Source organism: Cherax quadricarinatus, chromosome 80 (assembly GCF_038502225.1).
Source record: "Cherax quadricarinatus isolate ZL_2023a chromosome 80, ASM3850222v1, whole genome shotgun sequence".
In the NCBI taxonomy this organism is placed as follows: Eukaryota; Metazoa; Arthropoda; class Malacostraca; order Decapoda; family Parastacidae; genus Cherax; species Cherax quadricarinatus.
This window is the reverse complement of record NC_091371.1, coordinates 18,212,122-18,223,299: the sequence shown is the minus strand read 5'-3', so window position 1 is coordinate 18,223,299 and position 11,178 is coordinate 18,212,122. Positions and strand designations below refer to the sequence as shown.

Genomic DNA, 11,178 nt, shown 5'->3' with positions numbered 1-11,178 from the left:
ACACACACACACACACACACACACACACACACACACACACACACACACACACACACACACGCGCGCGCGCGCGAACGCAAAAATCGCTAAAATGCAAGATGCAAATACGATCACAGGGAGCGCCTTTGCAGCAAGTGCGCTCCCTGTGATAGTATTTGCTTGGACCTCCTCATCTTTTCTGCAACAATGCAAGCTCCTGATGTTTTGATTGCAACACGAAAGGCCTAGAGCTATCATTCGGCTCCCCCGTGATTGTTTTGCGCGCGCACACACACACACACACACACACACACACACACACACACACACACACACACACACACACACACACACACACACACACACATATATATATATATATATATATATATATATATATATATATATATATATATATATATATATATATATATTATATATATATATATTATATACACACACACACAGCTTGGTATCTGCATCCCAGACACTAAGCTGTTGTTACCTGCACTCCCAGACACCAAGCTGTTGTTACTTGCAATCCCAGACACCAAGCTGTTGTTACTTGCACCCCCAGACACCAAGCTGTTGTTACTTGCACCCCCAGACACCAGGCTGGAGTCACCTGCACCCCCAGACACCAGGCTGGAGTCACCTGCACCCCAGACACCAGGCTGGAGTCACCTGCACCCCAGACACCAGGCTGGAGTCACCTGCACCCCAGACACCAGGCTGGAGTCACCTGCACCCCAGACACCAGGCTGGAGTCACCTGCACCCCAGACACCAGGCTGGAGTCACCTGCACCCCAGACACCAGGCTGGAGTCACCTGCACCCCAGACACCAGGCTGGAGTCACCTGCACCCGAACTACGAGCTATAAGAACTTTTAATGGTACCTCCACTTTTAAACCGGTAGGCACCACTCGTCTGAGGAGCCAGTGAAGGGGTCATTGTATAACAAACACGTTTTGCGACGAAAATAAAAAAAAATCTACCTTGCGTATTTTGGTGCTCTGTCTAGTAGTAATAACCAAGAGGCAACTTGATCCCTGCTCTTCTGACGCGCCACGTTGAACATTCCTGAAAAAAATCGTTGAACTTTTTTCCCAGAGCGACTGGTGGGAGTTGGATGTGAAAAGTTGGCTCGTTATCGTGAAGCGAACCATTCACAATCACACACTAATCTGAGTAGGTGGTTGGGTGAAGGGCTGTCAAAGGTGCCGGTTTCTCCCGACTGGAGACTACCACTCCTGCTCTTAATGTCACTTAATTCATACAGGGCAAAACTCGTATATAATTGATGCCTTTCACTGCATTATGATGTTGTATACTGTAAATGAAATATAGGATATATACCAATAGGTGCTTAATCTCTCCCCCTTTCTCTCTCTCTCTCTCTCTCTCTCTCTCTCTCTCTCTCTCTCTCTCTCTCTCTCTCTCTCTCTCTCTCTCTCTCTCTCTCTCTCTCTCTCTCTCTCTCTCTCTCTCTCTCCTTCCTTCCCCTTTCTCCTCTCTTCATCCCCCCACCTCTAGTGCTAATTAGGTACCCTCACCCTCAGAGAAGAGAATAAACATACTTCAAGGGATATTCAAGAGATTTCTCCCAGGAACTGTTTGAGTATTTTTTTTCACCCACCAACCCCTATGTAAATTTGTGTGGATATTGGTAACACCTTTATTTGAATGATACAATGGAACATATGATTACATATTGATAAATACAGTATTTTAGTAATTTACTTGTGCAGAATTGTAAAGAATAAGGAAAATCTTAAGTTGTGTAGTTTCTCGAGCTCAGACTCCGGTCGGATCCGAAGATAGAGCAGGTACACCCTCTGAATTGCCACACTGAAGCACTGGAAGAGAAAAGTGGCGGACTTCGGGTCTCTGGTTTCGATGAGCCTGGAACCCAGCTCTTTTAGGAGTCCTATGTCATGCTTTCCTCAAGAGCCAAGGGTCTCTGATCGCATTGGGACGAAGTGGTACTGATGGGCCAAATCTCCTTACTTGTTGAGCTTGTGATCTTCCTGTGATTAGCATCACTACCCTGCTGATCAGCACTAATTGAGATGTAGGTATCAGCCAGAGTAGATGCGCAAGTATAGACCTATACCAGCAGTTTACCGTTATTCCAGGGATATAATGTATGCCAACAGGGCAGCTGGCGAGCGTATTCGGAGTGTTGGGTAGACACTGGGCTTGTTCTCGTGCCAACCTTTGGACTTAGGAAGAGTCTACTATACTGGTTGACTACCACTTTGCTGTCTGCATGTATATTAATAAAACATGTAGTGATGTAGTACTAACAGTGGTTTATATAGTTATCATGATGACAACACATCTGTTATGTTTGATAACTGGTCTTTGCTAAAGTGATATGTCAGCAGGCTTTGCAAATGTCATTGTTTAGGCATGCTGAGCGAGCATCGATTAGTGCCCCCCCCCCTCCCCTAGGTGGTGACACCTCAGTACCACTCACCAGCAACCTTTACAGAATTACACCCAGTAGTCACCTATTTGTACTTGCCTATTTGTAGTCGCAGGGGTTGGGTCTCTGTTCTTGGCCCCGGTTCTCCGCTAGCCGCTACTGGGTTCACATTCTTGGCTACGCGAGCCCTATCATATCTATTTTTAAAGCTGTATATGGATTCTGCCTCTATCACTTCGCTGTCTAGGTCGTACCACTTCCTGGCCACTGTAAAGCTGATGAAGTGTTTCCTAACATTTTCTAACATCTGTATTTTTAATTTTCAGCTGTGACCACGTGTACCTGAAATCTGCCTCACAAACACTCTTCCCTATCCATCTTTTCAATTCCTCTAAGTATTTTGTGCGTCATAATCATGTCATCTCTAGTCCTTCTGTCATTAAGTTCATCTCGAGTCATAACTCATAGCTCACACTCCTCAGCTGCTCTGGGACTAAGCACGTGTGTCTGTCTGTCTCTGTCTTTCTGTCTGTCTCTGTCTTTCGGTGTCGTTGTGAGCCACATAGTTAACACCTTGTATGTACCTTTATTTGTGCGCCACTTGTGAGTTTACTTGTCATACAAAGATGCTAACTGGTTCGTACCTCACCACCTTATCGGGTTTATGATAGTGTTGCTGACAACCGAGGATACGGAAAGTGTTAGGGCAACACTTCTTTCTTTCGCTTGCTCTGGTGCAGAACAAGCTTTTGTGAAGAGCTCAAATTCGAAGTGGTTCGCAGGGTATGGTCTCGGTCAGGGTATTTTCCATGAGGTGACCCGGCATTGGCTCCCCAGGTGGGGGAGTGTTGTATGTCTTCTTTTTTGATGACTTATGCAGTCTTGCCTTGGGAAGAGGGGAGGGGGGTCTTCGTCTCTTCTGACACTTGCTGTCCCTACTCTCGTTTTCACTTCTGTGACGTTTCGCTTTATGTAGGGCTTTATCAAACAGACGTGATAAAGCTCTACATAAAGAGAAACGTTCACAGAACGGGTGGGGCTGGAACCCTTGGGAAGCGACTCCTAAACCCTGCAGTATTGGTTTTATCCAATACTGCAGGGTATTGTCTTTTCGTAATTGACGTCGACAGTATTCTGTTTCTTGGTTATCATCAGAATTGTGTATTTAGAGCTTGATTTTATGATCCCTGTCCATTTATAATGTTTAAAGGAAGGATCCTCGTAAATATATCTTGCATTCGTGCTTTCAGATTTATACTAAGGTTCCCTGGTGAGTCATCTTATCTGGCCATCTTCAGTGATCCTCGCCCTTCTCTTATCCTGAGTCTCCTGGTGAATCTTTCATCTTCTCTGCCCATCTTCAGTGTTCCTACCCTTCCCCCATCCTGAGTTTTATTTTCCCAGTCCTGGATTCTCTATCCCTCTTGAGTTTTCCTTTATCACTTGTACGTGTATGGTACGCTATATTTATTGTGGATACAATGCTTCGTTATAGTTCTAGTGTCTTCCAGTTAAGTCCTTGAATTAGTATTGATAAAGCAACTGGATGGCGAAATGTCTACAATAAAGATACCCAGATGTTGCACATGTCTAACTCTTCATCTCCATCGCGAGTTTCCTCTCACAGTTGCGAGTTCCTCCCCCTCCATTAGTTAATTTTCCTTTAATTATTTTACAGAAAAAATCTTAAAATTTCATCTGCTGAAAGGGATAATTATTATTTACTCTTATATTCGTTCATAAGCGTTTCTTGCGTATCGGCTTAGGGAATTGTGCTCATGACCTTTGACCTCAAGTAAGTTTTGGTGTCAATTTCATATGTGATACGTCCCTTCTATGATGGTGGTTGACCTTAGCTATAAGTTGGAACTAGGCTAGTGGTATAATGGTGATTGACCTTAGCTGTAAGTTGGAACGAAGCTAGTGATTCTATAGAGCAAGAGCACATCGGGGCTAATGACTTGTCTAATTAAAAGTGCACGTTCACCATTAATCCATCACCACTAACCCATAGTTTCAGAGGAAACTTTAGACGTTTCGGTCCGTCTTAGACAATTATCAAGCCACAACCCGACGTGATAACGATCCAGGACGAACTAGAAACTGTCATTTAATGTTTACAAATTGTGGGTTAATAGTGGGTTATTCCAGCTACGCTGTTGTGACTTATTCTTCCTTAAAGGTACACGTGTTACCTCGGTTACCTTCACTGCTTAGCCTCCTGCAACCTGATCTTTAAAGTTAGCACCTCTGGTATGCAGGGTTGGAACATATGGTCTTTCAAGATTGCCTTTTTTTTTTTTAATTATCACTCTTATCTAAATTATCAAGTCAAGCCCAAGGCTGGGTTGCGGGAGTAGGAAAACTGGAAACTCATTAAAGGTTTACTTTTGGTCCTTCAGAGTGACATCTCTGGTCCTTCAGAGTGACATCTCTGGTTCTTCAGGTTGGCACTTCATTCTAAAGATTAGCACCTCGTGTCTTTTAAGAATGTCATTAGACACTTTCCCTAGTATTTCTATCATTTCTTTTGTCAACATCAGTGAAACTTTTATATTCCTTACGCAGAAAAACAATCAAAAAATCAGTTTTGCTTTAGAATTTACATTTTTTTTTTTTTTTTTTTTTTTTTTTTTTTTTTTTTTTTTTTTTTTTTTTTTTTTTTTTTTTTTAGGTTTTCTCCCGTGGTCACTGTATTTGACTTTCACGTAGAGCTAGACGCTCTTTTTCTCTAACCAGTGTTTCTGTTTCTTCTTTTGAGAAATATGATGTTGGTTGAAATCTCAAGATAAAACTAAACCACTACCTAAGTGCCAGACCAACTAAGTTGTGATGGTTGTGGGGGGGGGGCAGCGGGGCGCTAACACAAACAGCCTGGTTAAACAGACATTCAGACCAGGGAAGCCTGGCTTCACGCCGGTGGCTAGGGGAGATAAACCACAGAAACCGGTTAGAAGTATATCACCGGCACGTATTGTATTTTAAGTGTCGTTCTTAAGAAAGGTCTCTGAGATCTGTAGCTTCTTTCACTGCCTGTAGAGAGGAACGTGGGCCTTTCTAATTTAAATACATCATCCTTTGATTGCCGCCCACAGGATGGGTATTGGGTGCATAATAGACATATTAAACTAAAATCTGTTTTTCCCTAATAGTACAAGTCTGTAGCGTGTATAGTGCCATTAAGCTCTTCCTCTCGAGGCAGTGTTTAAATTCATGATACTCGTACTACCTTCCCTTCAGATTTACGCAAGCTCATTATTTATTACCACTCAATATTTTTATTGTTGAAAATTAATTTTGTGAAAACTTTACATTAAACATACCTGTGATAAGTTTCGAGAGTTGTTCTGTCCTCGCAGCGCGGTTTGAGGTAAGACTGTTGATCGATTAAAGTGGCTGATCTGGCACTTATTGCAGGTAGAGTAGTTCACTTTGCTCTGGAAAACAAAGACGTGTGTGACACTGTCCGAGTCTGGTGTTCATATACAAGTCGACTTCTATTTGGTTGTCTGAATTTGACATCTTTAACTCCGCTGTGTTTCGTAACAGACAGGTATTTGTAGATTTATGATTAATTGCACTTTCACTGTTTGCTTGGTTCTCTGAAGTGCTCTCTTAATGCGAAATTGTAACAGTAGTATATTTGTGTTTAATTGATCATCTGTACTATTACTGGGACGTTTCCTGCTACCACGATAATGCATCTTTTTAAGGTGTCTTAGATTCAAAATACAGAGCAAAATCATGTTTGGGGTCTGGTTTTTGAGACAGTGTTCAGTTTCAAGTACAGGATGGCCAGCTTGTGTTTTCCTGATGGTATGGAACTGGTTAGTTATACCACGACACATCGACGCATATTTCAGATAAAAATAGATTTTCCATGAATACCCAGTTTTTTTTTTTAAGTGGGTTGTGTGCGAGACTCACGTGTGGTGGTCCAGCTGCTGAGGCACGCGACCAACGTGGCTCACTCTCCCCTCTAGTTTTTACTGCATTATATATCATATAAGAAGCTTTACTTAGCGTGTGGTCGATGCGCCTGCAGGAACTGGGTCACTCTGGGACGCACAAGGAAACTGTCTTCTGCTGGAGTTTGCGTTTTGGTGACTGTCACGGACAGCGATACTAATCTCTTCTTGTATGTTAATGATTATTTGGATCACCGTTTCCACGATCCGGTTGCAGATAGCTTTTATGAAGTTCTATACTGTCTTAGTAGCTGAATGTTATTAAGATAGAAACAATCCAACCAGAGTACAAACTATTGTTAGGTAAAAGAACACAAGTGCCACTAATGCGACATTTTGTTGTGGCAAGGTTTCGCCCTCCAGGAGCTTTGTCAAGCCGTTACGAACGGCTTGACAAAGCTCCTGGAGAGCGAAACGTTACCCCAATAAAATGTTGCATTAGTGGCACTTGTGTCCTTTTACTTAACACATTGTCGGTAACTTTACCAACATTTTTAGAGTACTAACTGTTTAATAGGCTTCCGTTTCATAATTATGACACCTCCCTGGATGGTTGCTGTATAAAAAACCTATTACGTATAATGTGTGGAAATTGTGTGGGTGTATCTATACCTGACATTGATAATTGATAACGAGATCCTGATTGCAAGCGGAGCCCCCCTACAGGTGCGCGAGTTGGCGATGGATGAGCGTACCACGCACAGTTCAATACGGAATTTCATTCATGTGTGTCGTCAGCTGCATACGTCACTAGTAGCGTTTACACCTGGGGAATCTCATTGAAGGAATTAATGGCTGCAGGTGAAAGAGGGAGTAGTGCATGTGACTTAGCCGTATTGTGCTCTGTAATATTGTGGTGTGTTGGTACCTGTACGCATGTACTCATTGATTTGTGTTTATGAGGGTTGAGTATCATCTCTTGACACTCCTCCATTTTCAACTACTTCGACTGGCTTTATATGTATCGTACCTACTCTTGAATCTGTATTTAATTTGCCTCCCATTTATCCAGCTCATTCTACTTCTCAGCCAGCCTGAGAATTAAGTAGTATTTCCTATACGTCAGTGACTCGTGTGAGCTTCCATCTTTGTGTCTGATCCTTACAATATAGTCTTCAATACTTTCGTCCCAAGGACTCTATGGGTCATTCTACCTGTGTTTTTTCTTGTCTCTGATGGTTAATAACAAAACTGGAACGATGCACAACCCGCACATAGAAGAGGAGCTTAAGATGACGTTTCGGTCCGACTTGAACCATTTACAAAGCCACATTGTGACTTATTTGTGTTATTTGTGTGTGTCTCTGGTGTTCCTTGGGAAGAGAGTACTTACAGATTTTGTTTGTCATTGTGATTGTTTTAAAAAATTTTTAACATTTCATTGCGAATGAAATTTTCAAGTTAACGCTGCATGAATTGGGCCGCGGGGGCGTTGACCCCGAAACCCCCTCCAGTGTGTCGGCAAGACAGTTGATCATGTTATGCAAAACGTACCCGTGACCGGTTTCGAGGGCTCTTTCACCCCCGCAGCCCGACCTGATCAACCAGGCTGTTGTGCTAGCGAACCCCAGGCCAACATAGCCATCACAACCCAGCTGATCCCTCACTTGTAGAAGGACGCTATATATCGTGAAAACTTAAGGCAAGTTTAACAGTTTACATAACTACCTCAAATAGAATAGACATTTTTCCATATTTGCCAGTTACAAGGGTATATGAGGCGGTGTCCTGCTAGGTGTGTTGCTGTTGCGGTGGTGGGTGAACCCAACACTCGTCTAGCGGCATGGAGATTTACTCTCCCAGAATAACTGTGACGAGATACCGCAATAGTTGGCCTCCATGATTGACGGGGCGGGGGGTTAACACGAGCTCGCATTTATATAGACTTATTGTTAATTAACTGTTGATAGTGTTTAAAGTCTGCTGGTCAAGTGTTATGTCAAAGGAATTCCAATATGATTATGGAATGATTACGTCAACAGCACTGCCTTGAAGACAAGATAATTTTTATTCAGATTTACTTCATATAGTTGAACAGACTGTTATACATTTATATAATGGTTACAATAAACCATTATTAGAAATACATTTGTACCATAGTAAATTATCTAGATTTAACCTAAGATTACCTAAAATTTTAAAAATTATTTTCATTATATACTTGAGAATGTTACATATAACATTGCTTAACTTAAAAGGCATTTATACTCCTGTGAAGGTGGGTGATGACATATGTATATAAGTCCTGGTTTCCTGGAGTAGGATGTGGTAGGTGTTGACGTCATCCTTGTGGTATGTCAGGGGTGGATGGGAAGGCAGGAGTTGCCTGAGGCTCCCAGCTGTCGATGCTCCCTGGCGGAAGTAACACTCTCCAGCTCATCCCTCTCCCTCGATAATGTCGCCAACGTCGTTACTTGAGTTTAAACCTTATCGACTTTACGTGGGTCGTTAAAGATGATGTTCATCTGTACATGAATAGTAAGAATACTTTAATCCCTAAAATAGGGGTTAATGATACTTCCAGTATGTACAATGAATGATACATGTGTGTTCAGTATATATACCCAGATTGCCTGTGAATTACACCAGGCATATTCTTGCATAGACTGTACAATTAATCCAGTATAAACGATCGAGTCTCTCACCTCGGGAGGATAATGGTAGATGATAAACATGTGATTTATGTCTGATCATATCATGCAAGTGGTTGCCGTGCCGTTCAGTACCGTGCCAAGCTGAACTGTTTTAAACCTGGCGTAACATACCGAGCTTTTCCCCACCGACAGTTGACGGTGATAGTATTGAACAGGAAGATGGATGGGTTTGCAGGAGCATCGCTGACCATGTAATGGTGTTCCAGCCTGCCTGGAGTTTACCTGGAGGGTATTTCGGGGATCAATGCCCCCGCGGCCTGGTCCATGACCAGGGCTCCTGGTAGATCAGGGCCTGATCAACCAGGCTGTTACTGCTGGCCGCACGTAGTCAAACGTACGAACCACAGCCCGGCTGATCCGGCACTAACTAGGTATCTGTCCAGCTCCCTCTTGAAGACAACCAGGGGCCTATTGGTAATTCCCCTTATGGCTGGTGGGAGGCTGTTGAACAGTCTTATTATGTTTTCTCGTAGTGTCCTAATGGTGCCCCTGCTTTTCACTGGGGGTATGTTGCATTGCCTGCCAAGTTTTTTGCTTTCGTAGTGAGTGATTTTTGTGTGCAAATTAGTGACCAGTCCTTCCTGGATCTTCCAGGTGTAGATTATAATGTATCTCTCGCCTGCGCTCCAGTGAGTACAAGTCATGTGCTTCCAAGTGTTCCCAGTAGTTAAGGTGTTTGATGGAACTTATATGTGCAGTAAAGGTTCTCTACATTCTTTAGATCTGCAATTTCACCTGCCTTGAAATTGAGAGAACAAGTGATTTAAAAAGGATCATCATTGGTTGGCATCTCTTGTCTTCAATGTTCTCATTATCCATCCTATCAGTTTTCTCGCAGATGTGATAGTGGCACTGTTGTAATCCTTGAAGGTGAGCTCCTCAGACATTACCACTCCCAGGTCCTTCACATTACTATTCCGCTCTGTTGTGTGATTAGAGTTTGCAGTATACTCAGATCTACCTATTATTTCCTCCAGTTTTCCATAACGGAGTAGTTGGAATTTGCCTTCATTGAACATCATATTGTTCTCCGTTGCCCATTGGAAAAAATGGTTTATATCTTCTTGGAGATTTGCTGTGTCCTAAATGGATGACACACTCATGCAGATCCTAGTATCATCTGCAAAAAGATGATGGTTTACATCTCCATCTATGTCTGATATGAGGATGAGGAACAGGATATGGGCGAGTACTGTGCCTTGTGGAACAGAGCTCTATGGCAGCTTCCGATTTAACTCTGTTTACCACTGCTCTGTGTTCGATTGGTTAGAAAGTTGAAGATCTGTCTACTTTGCCAGTTATCCCGTTAGCACGCATTTTGTGTGCTATTACACCATGATCGCACATTTCAAAGGCTTTTGCAAAATCTGTGTATACTACATCCGCATTTTGTTTGTTTTCTAGTGTATCCAAGTAGTTGCGAGAGGTAGGAGCGACCAGCTCTGAACCCATGTTGCCCTGGATTGTGCAATGGTTGGGAGTCCAAGAGGTTTGCAATCCTGCTTCTTAGAACTCTTTCAAAGATTTTTATGATGTGATCTATAGGTCTTAGCTATTGCTTTGCTGCCACCTTTATGGAGTGGGGGCTATATCCATCGTTTTTTAGTGGCTGTGGAATCTCACCTGTGTCTATGCTCCTTATCCATAGCATACCTAGAGTTCTACGAGTCTGGGCCTGGGGCTGAGTGCATGGGCATGTTATCAATGACTTTCTCACAGTCTAGTGGATTTATGGTTATGTCAGAAGTTTGGCATACATTTGAGGCTCATTCATGAAAAAAATATTTGGATTGTCTATCTTTAGACTGATTAGTGGCTCGCTAAACATATTGAGAGTTCAGTATCTCACTCATTTATTTGTTGTCATCCGTGTAGGATCCGTCTTGTCTGAGCAGGGGCCCTATACTAGATATGGTTTTTGCCTTGTTTTTGGCATATGAAAAGAAATATTTGAAATTTCTTTCAATTTCACTAATCGCTTTTAGCTCCTCTTGTATTTCCTGGATTCTGTATGAGTCCTTTAATTTAAGCTCATTATTTTCCACTTCCCTGGTTAACGCTTCCTTCCATGTTTCAGATAATCTAGCATTCTTGAGGAGTTCAGTGATTCTTCGCCTTCTGTAGAGGAGCCCCCCTCTCTCTCTCTC

The 11,178-nt window shown here is 42.6% G+C and overlaps 1 protein-coding gene across 6 annotated transcripts in view; it reads left to right on the top strand.

Moving 5' to 3' along the window:
- alpha-Cat (catenin alpha) overlaps positions 1 to 11,178 on the top strand; it is a 127,752-nt gene that overhangs the window by 25,315 nt on the left and 91,259 nt on the right. Inside the window, exon 1 of one of the 6 annotated variants that reach the window (XM_070102201.1) lies at positions 7,051 to 7,178. The exons of the other annotated variants lie outside the window; for them this stretch is intronic. The gene's annotated coding sequence lies outside the window, so the exon portion shown is untranslated. Of the gene's footprint in view, positions 1 to 7,050; positions 7,179 to 11,178 lie in introns of those variants that run through there. 6 annotated transcript variants of the gene reach the window in all.